Raw genomic sequence first — 13,463 nt, forward strand, 5'->3', positions numbered from 1 at the left:
TACTGAATATTAATCAGCACGTACTGAACATCACGGAAAGTTTAGAGATTCCTGAAATGTCTGGCCAATCACAACGCAGTGTAGTGACCCACTTTATAGACTGAACCAAACACTTTACACTAACACATGAGCTGACCTCAGCCAGGTTAGTCAGGTTCCCCGAGTGGAACAGCTGAAGAACCCTTAAGCTTGCCGAATATTTCAAGGCTGCATCTGTACAAAAACACAAATAAAGCATCAAACAGAAATCTGCAGGTTCTAAATGTGTAACTACAACAGTGCATGTAACAAACATACGATTCAAGATGTTCTAGTTTAGACGTGAATGTTCTTAGAGGAAAACTGGGGCAGTGAACAGGCAGCCCAGACTGTAGAGCGGAGTGTAACAGAGGAGTCGACCAGATAAAGAGTCTGAGACAGACAGAGAGGAGGAGAACTTCACCATCCAGCAGGGAGGATCTGCTCACATCAGTGACACGTTCATGTGGAAATCTCATCAACTCTACGTCCTCCTCATGCACAGATCCATGGAGACTGACAGTCTCATTTACTCGCTCCATCCAAATATCATTCATCTTGATTAGAACCAAACACGTAGCTAAGGAGGACGTCCTTCTTTAAGACGGAGCAGAAGATCACCGATGTGTACGTACAGTAAATCTGATGTCTATAAACTCATGAGAACATGAGGAAATGCAGGTTATGAAAGCAGATGTGGATGTTCAGAGTTGGGATTTTCTGAGCTCCACATTCAGAGTATTCAAAATCACCTGCATGTACTTCACACCTCCGAGGTTGCCAGATCTTTCTTGAGTAAAAGCGCCCGAGACCACTCGCGTTTACTCTAAAGCCAAAAATATCAGAGAAAGAAAATGTGGACAGGACAAGAAACGTTCATTTCTTTGCTGTCAGATATAATACGATGCAGAAGACGATTTAAAATGTAAAATAAAAAGACTAATATGATGATATATGAATGAGAAGATGGCGAGAGCTGTAACGATCCCATTAATCACTGGTGTAATTGAGCAAAATGGCTCCACACTCATTATTCAGCAGCACATACAGTAGAATAGCACTTGATCCAGCACACACTGTTAGTTTACTTTTTTGTTGTTTTTAAATAACTCAGATGCTCATGTGCACAACTTATTGACGCCACAAGAAAACGTGTAAAGGAAACGTGCTCAACGCTTACAGCTCACTTAAACTGCATATTAAATTGCAAGTGTATTGAGAGTCAAAAGATACATTTCTGCGTGACATACTGCAGTTATATTAAACAGCCAGACAGTGGCGCCGGACTTAACACTGCTCCTCGCTCGAGCCGATATCACGCAAGCTCAAGAATCGTGCATAACTGAGACATGCCTCTGTTTTACTGAAACTCCGCCCCTCTTAACGTCTGAATAGATCTTACGCCTGTAGCTACATCAAATGCGCACTACTCTACGCTCTTAACTCTACTCTGAATACGACTCGTTAAAGATTCTGTGTAGAACTTCACAACTCAGGGGTTCCTTTTCAGAAGGAAGCTAACCAAAGGAACCCTTCTTTCTAAGATTTTTCCCCTAAGATCTAACTGTCAGTCCGTACAGGAAAACGACTTGAATTGGAGAAATCACAATTACGAAATTGTTTTGCGCGGTCTTTCGCGGTGAGGTTTGTTGGTAAACGAGACCTTTTAGCCGTACTCGTGTTCGACGCACGTGAATCGCAGAGGGCTTTGGCTAAACGCACGTCGTGATGACGTCACACGACACGTCTCGGTCCGAATCTGGAGAAAATCTGCAGTAATGTAGAAAAATTGAAAGCTCCTCCGAATATCGCGTAGTTTCCTTCATGTTGCGTTCATTTCTCCACCGCAAAATCCTGGAGCAGCTGAATTATTGTGCTCTTTATCAGTGCTGGGATTGGAGAACCTTGAGAACCCCAATAAATGTGTCTAACATTCAGTGACTCCTCGGGTCAGAATCTCATTCAGCACTGCTGATGGAGTGGGCGAGTGTAGATTGGAATCTGATCAACCTGCAGCATCTGAATTCCAGTGTTTTGTTGTTGTTGTTTTTACTCGAACCTGATTAAACTCATTATCTGGATGATGTCTGTCCAAAAGAAGTCCTTTATTCGTGCCCGAGGGAACAAATCAATGACAGAGGAGGGAAAATGAGGGCGTTATTATTACATCTAGCACAATGCACACAATGAAGCGTGTCCCATTCATTCCCACTGCAAATATTCTCACTCTGACACACCGTCATTCAGTTCTGGTTTAAATTCAATACACACATCATTCTCAGGATCTCATCTGTGGGTGTCGGATCATTCAACCTGTGCAGCATTAACCCTCAAATATGCAGAAAAATAAATAATAATAATAATAATAATAATAATAATAATAATAATAATAATAATAATAATAAAGGGGAAAGGGACAGCACCCATAAAGAAGCGCGCGCTGGTCTGCAGTCTAATGCACTTTTCATTGTAAATGTAACGCGTCATTAGTGTTATTGGATTTATTGATCAGATCACAGATCATCTGCAACTCATCTAAAAGCACATCACATCAGCATCACACCTTTCCGAGTGTTACTAGAAAGCTATAAACAATTCACACACACACACACACACACACACACACACACACACACACACACACACAGGCACGCGGCTTAAATTAAAGCTCAATTGACTTCCGTTGTGGATCTAAAATGCATACAGGTGTCCACCTGCAGCCGTGAAACGTGTCATTCTGCTGCCCTGAATTTGCTGGAACCGGCATCAGAAACGCTTCTGTAAGAGATGACAGCCGAAGCCTTTCTCTCACCTGAGACACACAGACGCGTTGGAGTGAAAGCTGCAGTCCGGCTGATGGAAAGAGTGACGGACCAGATTTCTCCAGATGATGATTCTCCAGATGTTTCTCCAAATATTGTTCCAGATATTTCTCCAGATTAAGGCTGCTGCGCAGTATTTTTGGGGCAGATAAAGGAGTGTGTGCAGGGATCCGGGAGCGGTTTTATTTCTCCCTGCTGCCGCTCCCTCTCGCTCCGCCTGCACTTCCGGCACCGACCGCTGGGGGCCACTATCGCGCCGAATGCTAATTTACTAACTTTTTTTTTTTTTTTTTTTTTTTTTTTTTTTTAAATTATTAGACAGTTTGTTCAGTCTTTTCTGTTTTGCCTGTTCACATGGATATGTGTGGCTGAAATAAAAATGAAATTAGAGACAACTACACATGTAGTACATTAGTATATGTAGTAAAAAAAAAAAAAAATGAAGTCACACAATCTGACCCTTTTGTAAATGTAGAGCTCAGAGCTTCTGACTTTATAAGTTGGGGGTTTGAATCCTGCCTCCACCCTGTGAGTTTCCTCCGTACTTCTAAAATTGTCCGTAGTGTGTGAATATATGTCTGATTGTGCCCTGTGATGGGTTGGCACCCCGTCCAGGGTGTCTCCTGCCTTGTACTCCGAGTCCTCTGGGATAGGCTGCAGGATCCCCGCCACCCTGTGTAGGATAAACACTACAGAAAACAGATGGATAGAAGTTTCATTCAAAAGTTGAATCTGCTAAATCAGGGGTTCTGAAACGTTTTACAGTTACAGACCCAAGGTATTTATTTAAATGTGTGATACTTTTCAACATCATTTCTGCATTGTACACCCATTTTTACTCAAATGAAATAAAATTCCAGTTGACATTATTTATAGGCATAATAACTGCTAATGCTGGGTTGTGATTTCCACTACTGCAATAAAATTAGAAAAATCATGGACCCCTTTGTAAAGTTTCACGGACTTCCTGGACCCAACTTCGAGAACTAAATACAGTAAGCTGCCAGTTGATAGATTCCTAATGTTTTCATGGTGTGTGAGAAAAACAATTGACCTCCTTGAGGTCAGGATCATGAATATAAGAGAGAGCATCAGCTTTGTAGTTCTGCAGGAAACTGCCCTGGCAGCCTGGAGCATAAGGAAATAGAAGTGACTTTCTAAAGTCAGAAGGTCACGGTTCTGTGGCCATCCACCCCGTAGCTTTTCCTATAATAAATAACACTGGGCAGGTAGTCAGCTCAGCACCTCTTAAAAGTGCACTAGCTGTTGTACACACACTTCTGAGTGGAGGACAAACATGTCCACTGGATTGGAAGATCATGGGTATACCCTGCTGAAAAAAAGAAACAACAGGAAAATTCTAATGGTTTCCACTACAAATACCATTACAAACCATCAGCTAACCATTAAAACCATTACCATTATTGGTCCTTAATTGTATCCACTAGGCATAATGTGCCACCAATAGAAGGCAACAATGTACCAGTAGAGACCCACAGGGACTGTTACAGCTTCCATTAAAACCAATCCAATTCCCATTATAACCATTAAAACCATTACAAATTCTATGAGGGTTACTAGTGGGGTTTTTTTCAGCACGGTATAGCACCATATCTTGATCTCTCAATGACTAAATTCACGCTGGACACTGGAAAGACATCATAATGAGGCTGGACTTCTTCAGCTTTTGCATTTGCTCACCTCCTCCCCTTTTTATAAAGCCATGTGGTGAATCCATTTTAAAACACTTTTTATTCCCCCAGGCTTTTGAGTCTTTTAAAGTCTCTTGTATCGACTGTTTAGTCCCTAATTGTTATTGTTTTATTAAAGTATTGATTTATTTCATTTTTGGAATTGCTGGATTTTATTGTTCAGCACTCTGCCCAACACTTGTCTTTAAGTGTGCTGATGAAATAAAGGGGACTTGACTCTTTTATGTCCGAACTCTGAGCTTTGGTAGCTGTCCAAATTCTAGTGTTCAGTTCGATGGGTTCAATGAGGCAGCCATGAAAATGTGTTGCTATACCGATCCCCCAGTTCCCTCAGCTCCTGACAATAAATATATATATATATAACTTTCAGATAACTTGAGCCAAAATATAAAGAAAATTAAATCAAACAAAAAGAAAGAAATATCAGGAGACCTGGAGCAGACTCTTTGAAGTAGATCTATGCATGAGTCAGATTCTAGTTGATTTATTGATTGTTGCTGAAATACTGTTTTATTTTAATGACATTATTATGAAACATTTTGTAATCATAATTTTATTGTTATAAAAAATCTGAAAGCATTTGAGATTGGCACTCCTGATTGGAATCCTGACGCTCTACACCTCTACACCTCAGCAGGCCAGTGAAGTGACCGAAGCCGCTTCAGATAAGTGAATTTAGAAGTACTTTGCTGCCACCTTGTGGAGTTTTATTATGAACAAACTTTTATAAAATGACTCTAGTCATCCATTCATCCAGCCATTTTCTGTACCGTTTATCCTTCACAGGGTCACAGGGAGCCTGGAGCCTATCCCAGGAGACTCAGGGCACAAGGCGAGGGACACCCTGGACGGGGTGCCAACCCATCTCAGGACACAATCACACACACTCACACACTATGGACAGTTTAGAAATGCCAATTAGCCTACAACGCATGTCTATGTACTGGGGGAGGAGACCGGAGTACCCGGAGGAAACCCTCGATGCTCGGGGAGAACATGCACACAGGGCGGAGACGGGAACCGAACCCCCAACCCTGGAGGTGTGAGTGACTGTAATCAAAACATTTTATATGATCAAAAACTATGTTAGATTATTTTTAAATACTAAACTATTAAAGCAGCACTGTGTGGATCTTTTGTCATCGTTTCTTTTGAACAGATTGTGTACAGGCAGATCATGTGGTATGTGGAGTGGGGGATTAAGGCAGTTTGTATTAAAGCAATAAAATGTTCTCACTGTGGAAATGTAAAAGGTCGTGTTTGTTTTCGTATTGTTTATTAAGATGTGATATTAACATTAGGTTGTTCATCGATCGTTTTAGATATTATGAGGAGCCATTCAGAAAATAAAAATATTCATAAATAAATGAACAAATACTGAACTGGCTTGCAACATAGCTAGCTGCAGTAAGCTATCTAATTAGCATGTCAGTATATGAACATTTCATAGAGGATTTCGTTAATATATTGAAATAGTACACTTTATAGTTAAAAGCACAGCAATGAATATAAAGGCAATTTTTTAAATAAAAAAATAAAGAGAAAAATGTGTTAGTATAATTACATTAACACATTTCTGAAAACACTGAATAATAGATTCAAGATTCAAGCTTTATTTGTCACGTACAAAATGATACTGAGTACCGTCTCCTCAAAGTGAACTTAACTGTGCAACATATTACAGTTTTAAATATGAGGAATTTAAACCTACACTAACTGCAAAAAGCAACACCGCTGCAGCTGCCCAAGCTCGGGAACATTACTGATTGTGTAAATGCGTAAGTTTACTTTTATAGGCTCACAATGAGAATAAACGGATTGAAAACTTATAACCCCAACATCTTTCATGTAATTTCCTTTAATATAACTGTAAATTGTTGTAATGAAATGTTTCTCTGTGATGTGCTCTTCTTACAGTTTGCGCTGGGGAGTTGAATTATTTGCATCACTTATATGTCACTTTGCTCACGGCTGATTAGTTCAAGTTGGGTTGGAGTTTTCTTACCCAGAACATAACCTGACCCGGAGCAGGTTAGCCATGGAGCGTAAGTTACTATGGCGATGAACATCGGTAAAAGTCGAGCCACTTTCATGGTACCTAAAACCCAGGGTTGGCACAAACTAAACTGAAACTTACCTGATTAGCCACCTACACCAGCTTCCTGGTACAGGCCCCTGACGGAGGAATCCTAATAATCCTTACGAAAACAATAGGATCCTGTACACTTTCAGTGCTTGGGCCCTAATAATAATAATAATAATAATAATAATAATAATAATAATAATAATAATAATAATAAAAATAATAATAATAATGATAATAATAATCCTCACAGGTCAGTTAAGAGAAAAACACATTTCACTAAACAGAAATCTCAGTGTGGAAGTGCTTTACTGCCATCTTGTGGACGCTAAATTTTAATTTTAGTAATAAATTATTGAGTCAAATTTTTCTAATATTCCTTTATTTATAACTCCTTAATTATTAAATATATGTAAAACTTCAGTAAAAAAAAAAAAGTCTAGAAATGATTTAAATCATGATATAATGTTGTAATAAAGTAATGATAAATATTAAATGTGTGTTTGTGTGTGTGTGTGTGTGTGTGTGTGTGTAGCTGATGTAGTTGCAGTGTGCTGCAGTGGTTTATCAGTGTGTGTGTGTGTGTGTGTGTGTGTGTGTGTAGCTGATGTAGTTGCAGTGTGCTGCAGTGGTTTATCAGTGTGTGTATCTGCTCTGTGCAGCTGTCAGGCATTAATGCTGTACGACAGCCGAGTGCTTCCTCTCTCTGAAATCAGTGTGTGATGTGGTCGACTCTCGTCAGTCACACACCTCAGAGCCGGGAGGCGGAGTTCTGTTCCTCAGTCACACACCTCCGAGACGGGAGGCGGAGCTCTGTTCATCAGCGCTGACGTTATTTTGATATATATGGAGAAAGTGAGAGATGCCTCGTCTGATTTGTTATTGAGGCTGTGTGATGATTTCCTCTCGTCTTTCTAATAAGGTAACAGTGTGTGTGATTGGTGGCTGTCTCTCTCTCTCTGTCTGTCTCTCTGTCTCTCTCTCTGTAGGGGGCTGAGTGAGGGGACACACTTCTCTCAGTCTCTCTGGGCGAGTGGAGGTGAACACATCGTGTACAGCGAGGAGGGAGATGGAAATCTGTCTGACTTTTATTCTTCTCTCATCCACACTCACACTCACAGCAGCTGGTAAGTACACACTGATTATTCACACTAAAACATCACACACTTCTCACTTTAACAGTAGCCACCATTTTTAATCCTGAAATGGGAGAAATTTTCCTGGACTGATCGTAACTTTATAAACAGTGAAAGTCTTTCATTTTTATAGAATTTAAAAAGCTGTACATGAGCGTACACACATCATCCTCAGGGGTTTTTCTGAGGACTCAGTTATAGAATCAGGTCCCGATTAATGATTACAGTTTACACAGGATTTATTGTGTGTGTGTGTGTGTGTGTGTGTGTGTGTGTGTGTGTGTGTGTGTGTGTGTGTGTGTGTGTGTGAGAGAGAGAGAGAGAAAATGTGTGTGTGTGTGTGTGTGTATGTGTGTGTGTGTATGTGGTGATAGAGAGAGAAAATGTGTGTGTGTGTGTGTGTGGTGCTAGAGAGGAAATATGTGTGTGTTTGTGTGTGTGTGTGTGTGTGTGTGTGTGTGTGTGTGTGTGTGTGTGTGGTGATAGAGAGAGAAAATGTGTGTGTGTGTGTGTGTGTGTGTGTGTGTGTGTGTGTGTGTGTGTGGTGATAGAGAGAGAAATTGTGTGTGTGTGTGTGTGTGTGTGTGTGTGTGTGTGTGGTGATAGAGAGAGAAAATGTGTGTGTGTGTGTGTGTGTGTGGTGATAGAGAGAGAAATTGTGTGTGTGTGTGTGTGTGGTGATAGAGAGAGAAATTGTGTGTGTGTGTGAGTGTGTGTGTGTGTGTGTGTGTGTGTGGTGATAGAGAAAGAAAAAATTTTGTGTGTAAAAAAAGAAAAAAAGGAAATATAACCCCTCTCTCTCTCTCTCTCTCTCTCTCTCTCTCTCTCTCTCTCTCTCTCTCAGACAGTGTGAGGTTGGTGAATGGTGGAAGTCGCTGTGCTGGGAGAGTGGAGGTTCTTCAGGAAGGACAGTGGGGAACAGTGTGTAGTGATCGCTGGGATATGGACGATGCTGCAGTGGTGTGTAGAGAGCTGCGCTGTGGGGAGGCTGTAAATGCACCAAAAAACGCTCACTTTGGACCAGGATCAGGACCAATCTGGATGGATGATGTACGCTGTAGTGGATCAGAGTCGACACTGAAGAACTGTAGATCAAATGGGTGGGGGAATCATAACTGTAATCATGGTGAAGATGCTGGAGTCACCTGCTCAGGTAAACTTCTGTATTTAGAAAATATATTACAATGAATTAAATAATTATTATGATTGAATTGACTGAATTTGAATTATAGCAGTAAATTATCTTTAATAAATTCAGATTTTATTTAAATTTGAATCATTTTGGAATGACATTGGAATGATTTCTTGAGACCCTTACACAAACCCCTAGAAGAATCCTGCAGGAATATTCTGCAGATATCCCACATTTTCAGCTCATTTTCCTGTAGAAATACCTGCAGGAATTCTATGAAGGAAAATATGCAGGAATATGCATCTAATATTCTATCCTTCAGGAATGATGTCCTGCAGGTCTGTTTAAAACACACACTTCCTGCAGGACTATTGTGCAGGATCAATCTGAAATTCTGCAGGACATGGCGAGTGTTTGTATCCTGCAGGAAACATACTGGGGAAATAACTTCACAACAAAAGCATTTTCACACAGAAATGATTTCATTCACTGAAATTATGTCACATGATGACTGATGCATTCTGTAAAGTTTCCAAGCCGGAGTTCAATTCACACCTAAAAACAGAAGAGAAAAGATTAAAGACTGTAAATAATAAAATTAGCCGTGTTTGCTAGTAAGCGAGCTAACGCTACACTAACTGCTGTGTTACAAACACATAACAGAACAGTAGTTCAGTACACCATAACGATTAAAGAAATGATTGAATAAAAGTTGGACTGTACCTCTACAGACACACAGCGGTTGGTGACAGTTGAATTTGTGAATTCGAATACTTGTGCGATTACGCTGCCAACGAGTGACGTCATCTCAGTGAATAGAATCTTTTCTCCAAAAAGATTCATTTAATGACCGTTTCTGTAAATGACATCGTTACACCAGTACGTGTGAAAAAGTCTTTTTTGTGCGTTGTGAATGACTCATCGAATCATTTACTCAACTGATTCGTTAAAACACTGAGTCGTTCATGACTAAAACATGTCTTATTATCCTAAAATCAGTGTTGGGGAAGTTACTTTAAAACTGTAGTTTTTCAAGCTACAAGCTACTCGTAGTTTGAAGTAGTTAAGCTACAGTCAAGCTGCTCTTTTAAAGAAGTAGTTACTACACTACAAGTTACTAACAGAAAGTAGCTCACTACACTGAAGCTACTTAAATGGGTAACATGTTTAGTTTGTCATGATTGTGAATCAGCTTATGAATAACTGTGTGTAACTGTGCAAAAAGAAATTAAACACAATGTAATGACGCATATTTAATAAGTCGTAGGTCAGTCACCACAGGAAGTAAACAAAACGCAGCTGCGGTAATTGTGTTAATTTTTTTTATCGTGTTAAATATTTCAGATTAATCTCAAACATTTCCTCTGTAATTCTGACAGCACTAATAATTATATTATGATAAAAATCAGACTGTTGTATTCAGAACATAAAATAAATCCCTCGGCACGCACTGATAAACTTATTGAATGATTTTATTTTATTTTATTTGTAAGTAAATGTAAACATTGTGTTGTGTTGACTTTTAACAACAAAGCAGCAGTAATATTCTCTGTATCAGAGAATAAACTCCAGGGTTCATTTATTACGGTGTTATCATTTACCCGCCCCATACATCACGTAACTAACTGTGGTTGGTCGCTTTACGTGTCCATCAGACGGTCACTTCCTGTCCGTGTGAGTTAATGAGGCTCTTAATTCCTGTGAAGCAAGCGGGCACCGCAGGTATGCAATGAAGAGGACCGTTATAACTGGACCAAATACGTAGCGATCGGTGACGCTACATCGCTACTGGTTTGAAAAAGTAACTCGTTACAGGAAAAGAGAAACTATTTATAAAGTAGCAGAGCCACTGTCACACTACTGAAAAATGTAGTTAGGTTAGTAGCATCAGTACTTTTAGTTATCTTCTCCCCAACACTGCCTAAAATGAGCATGCCTACATATCTACTAAAAGACTTCAGAAAGAGGGTTTAAGCAGCGTGTTTTTCCCACTCAAAGCAGATCTACCATTTTTAATTCATTTTATCCACTACGTAACCTGCAGATTTTTGTTTCATTTACAGGAAATAAGAAGTTGTCCTGCAGGAGAGATGAAGTACTTGGGAACTTTATTTTATTTCTGTAGGAGGTGTGCAGTAGTCCTGCAGGATTTTTCCCTTGTGCAGCAAGTGTGTTGGACATTCCTGCATGTTTCTGTTGTACTGAAGGCTCCATTCTATAACCTAGAGAAATTTCCTGCACAGTTTGTCAATGTGTCCTGCAGGATTTCATCTTTCCTGCAGGAGAGCAGCAAACATCATGCAGAGAAATGAAAATCCTGCAGGATTCTTGTAGGGTTTGTTTGTAAGGGTACTCTGTCTTATTGAAAATCTGCACAATATTTACACAATTAAATTAAACACAGGTCACAGAATGTCGAGACTCACTGCTGGTCCTCAGCGGTGCTCTGGGAGAGTGGAGGTGCTTCATGGAGGTTCCTGGTCCACAGTGTGTGATGCTGACTTTGACCAGCAGGATGCAGAGGTTGTGTGTCGAGAGCTGGGCTGTGGGATTCCTGTGGAGGTGCTGGGATCAGCTGCTTTTGGCCGAGGGGAGGTTCAGGTGTGGACAGAGGAGCTTCAGTGTAGAGGAAACGAATCTGAGATTACCTTCTGTCCAACATCATCTTCACTCAAACACTCAAACTGCTCCCATTACAGCGATGTGGGATTAATATGTTCTGGTGAAGTATCATGATTTAACTTCTGTTTAAATAGAGAACACATACCTGTCAATCAAACTTTAAGCTGTCTGTTAATTTTCCTCTTTCACTGAGCTCTCGGCTGTTCATTCATATCAAATAGAGGCATGGTTGGTGAACGGACCGGACTCCTGTTCTGGTCGAGTGGAGCTCCAGTACCTCAGTGAGTGGGGCACAGTTTGTGCTGTAGGCTGGGATATGAGAGCTGCAGATGTTCTCTGTGCACAGCTGGGTTGTGGGAGTGCTGTGGCTGTGGTGGAGGTCAACTGGTTTGGGGAGGGGAGTGGCCACATCTGGGCTGATGTGTTTGACTGTCAGGGGAAGGAGACACACCTATCACAATGTGACATCTCATCATGGAGTGGAGCTGCATGCTCTCATAAACACGATGCTGGAGTCATCTGTAATGGTGAGATATTAACATCACCTACACCACGTTAGTGAATGAAGTCAGTGTTCATTAGAATATTTAAATGATGTTCTTCTGCTTCAGGATCATCCGTGGCGTTTCATGAGGGGCGAGTGCGGTTGTCTGGAGGGAGCGAGTGTCAGGGGGAGGTGGAGATTTATTTCAGGCAGGACTGGAGGAGAGTTCTCCTGGACTCGTGGAGTCTGTCTGAGGCGTCTGTGCTCTGCAGACAGCTGGGCTGTGGCTCCGTGCTGAACTACCGCTCCTCTCCATCCACCACTGAACACAAACACATGTGTGTAACGGGTTTCAGCTGCTCTGGGAGTGAAGCTCATCTCAGGAACTGCAGCAGTGCACAACCTGTCAACTGCAGCTCCGGGGAACAGCTGTACATCACCTGCTCAGGTAAGCAGCACAACACCTACCAATGAGCAGACATGTACAAAATCAGTCCTTAAATACACTATATGACCAAAAGTTTATGTGGACCCCTGATCTTCACACCAGTGGCTGCCAAGTCTCTTCCATCATGCTGCTGGGGATGGTGGCAGTTTGGACATGGGCAGGATGGTCCTCCTTGTTCCTGAGTATGTTCATGAAAACATGTGAACCATGACTAGTTGGACTGCTTCAATCAAGCAGGCTCTCTGCACAGCCCCATAATCCAGCTGACTCTGGTGCAGCAGACTGTGGGCTGCCAGATGAGCTTCTTCTGTGTGGAAGGCCTGAATGTGCACCTCACTCTTACTTTAGCCATCAATATGCTGAGGTAGTACCCTCGAACATGCAGGTATGCCTCTGTGTCATCCTGGGGTGTCATTCTGACCAGCAAGACTGAGGGGCTTGTGGGTGAGGAAGGAGTCAGGAGGATCTGGATGGCGGCTCAGTGCGCTGCATGCTCATCCATGATTCTGAGGATTTTCTCCTGCTGCTGCTCCTGCATCTCGTCTTGAGACTGTATGATCTGTGAATGGGGATTCGGTTCCATAATTGCATGAAGGTTGTTCTCCAAGATGATCTGTTGGGTTTCTGCTCCAGCACTCAGGTTGAAAATGAGCTTTTTTTTTAATCCTGAGCCATAGCACAGCATTAAAAGAAAGAAAATACCTCTGCCATGTTAATCCACTCATTCCCCACACTCCCGCTGAAGACTGTTACTGTACTCACTCATCTGCCACAGCATGTGAAGCATATTTCATAATTATTTTCTGAATTTAATAATGTTAAGATGTGTACTTATGAACACTTCAAGACCGAACAGTTAGTGTGATCCTTATTGAGTTCTGCATTATTAGGTATGTTGTTATTAGTTACTTTTACTGACATTAATCAAAAAGATTCTTTTGACACTGAGTTTATCATAACTGATGAGATAAAGCAGTTGACTTATATTTCTGAACCACAAAATGTT

General features: G+C 41.1%; 1 protein-coding gene across 1 annotated transcript in view; it reads right to left on the minus strand.

Annotated features, from left to right (window-relative positions):
* The window catches only part of nav3 (neuron navigator 3), a 225,846-nt gene extending 222,872 nt beyond the window's left edge, over positions 1–2,974 (minus strand). Inside the window, exon 1 of the mRNA XM_053688498.1 lies at positions 2,831–2,974. The gene's annotated coding sequence lies outside the window, so the exon portion shown is untranslated. The remainder of the gene's footprint in view (positions 1–2,830) is intronic.
* Positions 2,975–13,463: the final 10,489 nt, after the last annotated feature.

Source organism: Ictalurus punctatus, chromosome 19 (genome assembly GCF_001660625.3).
Source record: "Ictalurus punctatus breed USDA103 chromosome 19, Coco_2.0, whole genome shotgun sequence".
In the NCBI taxonomy this organism is placed as follows: Eukaryota; Metazoa; Chordata; class Actinopteri; order Siluriformes; family Ictaluridae; genus Ictalurus; species Ictalurus punctatus.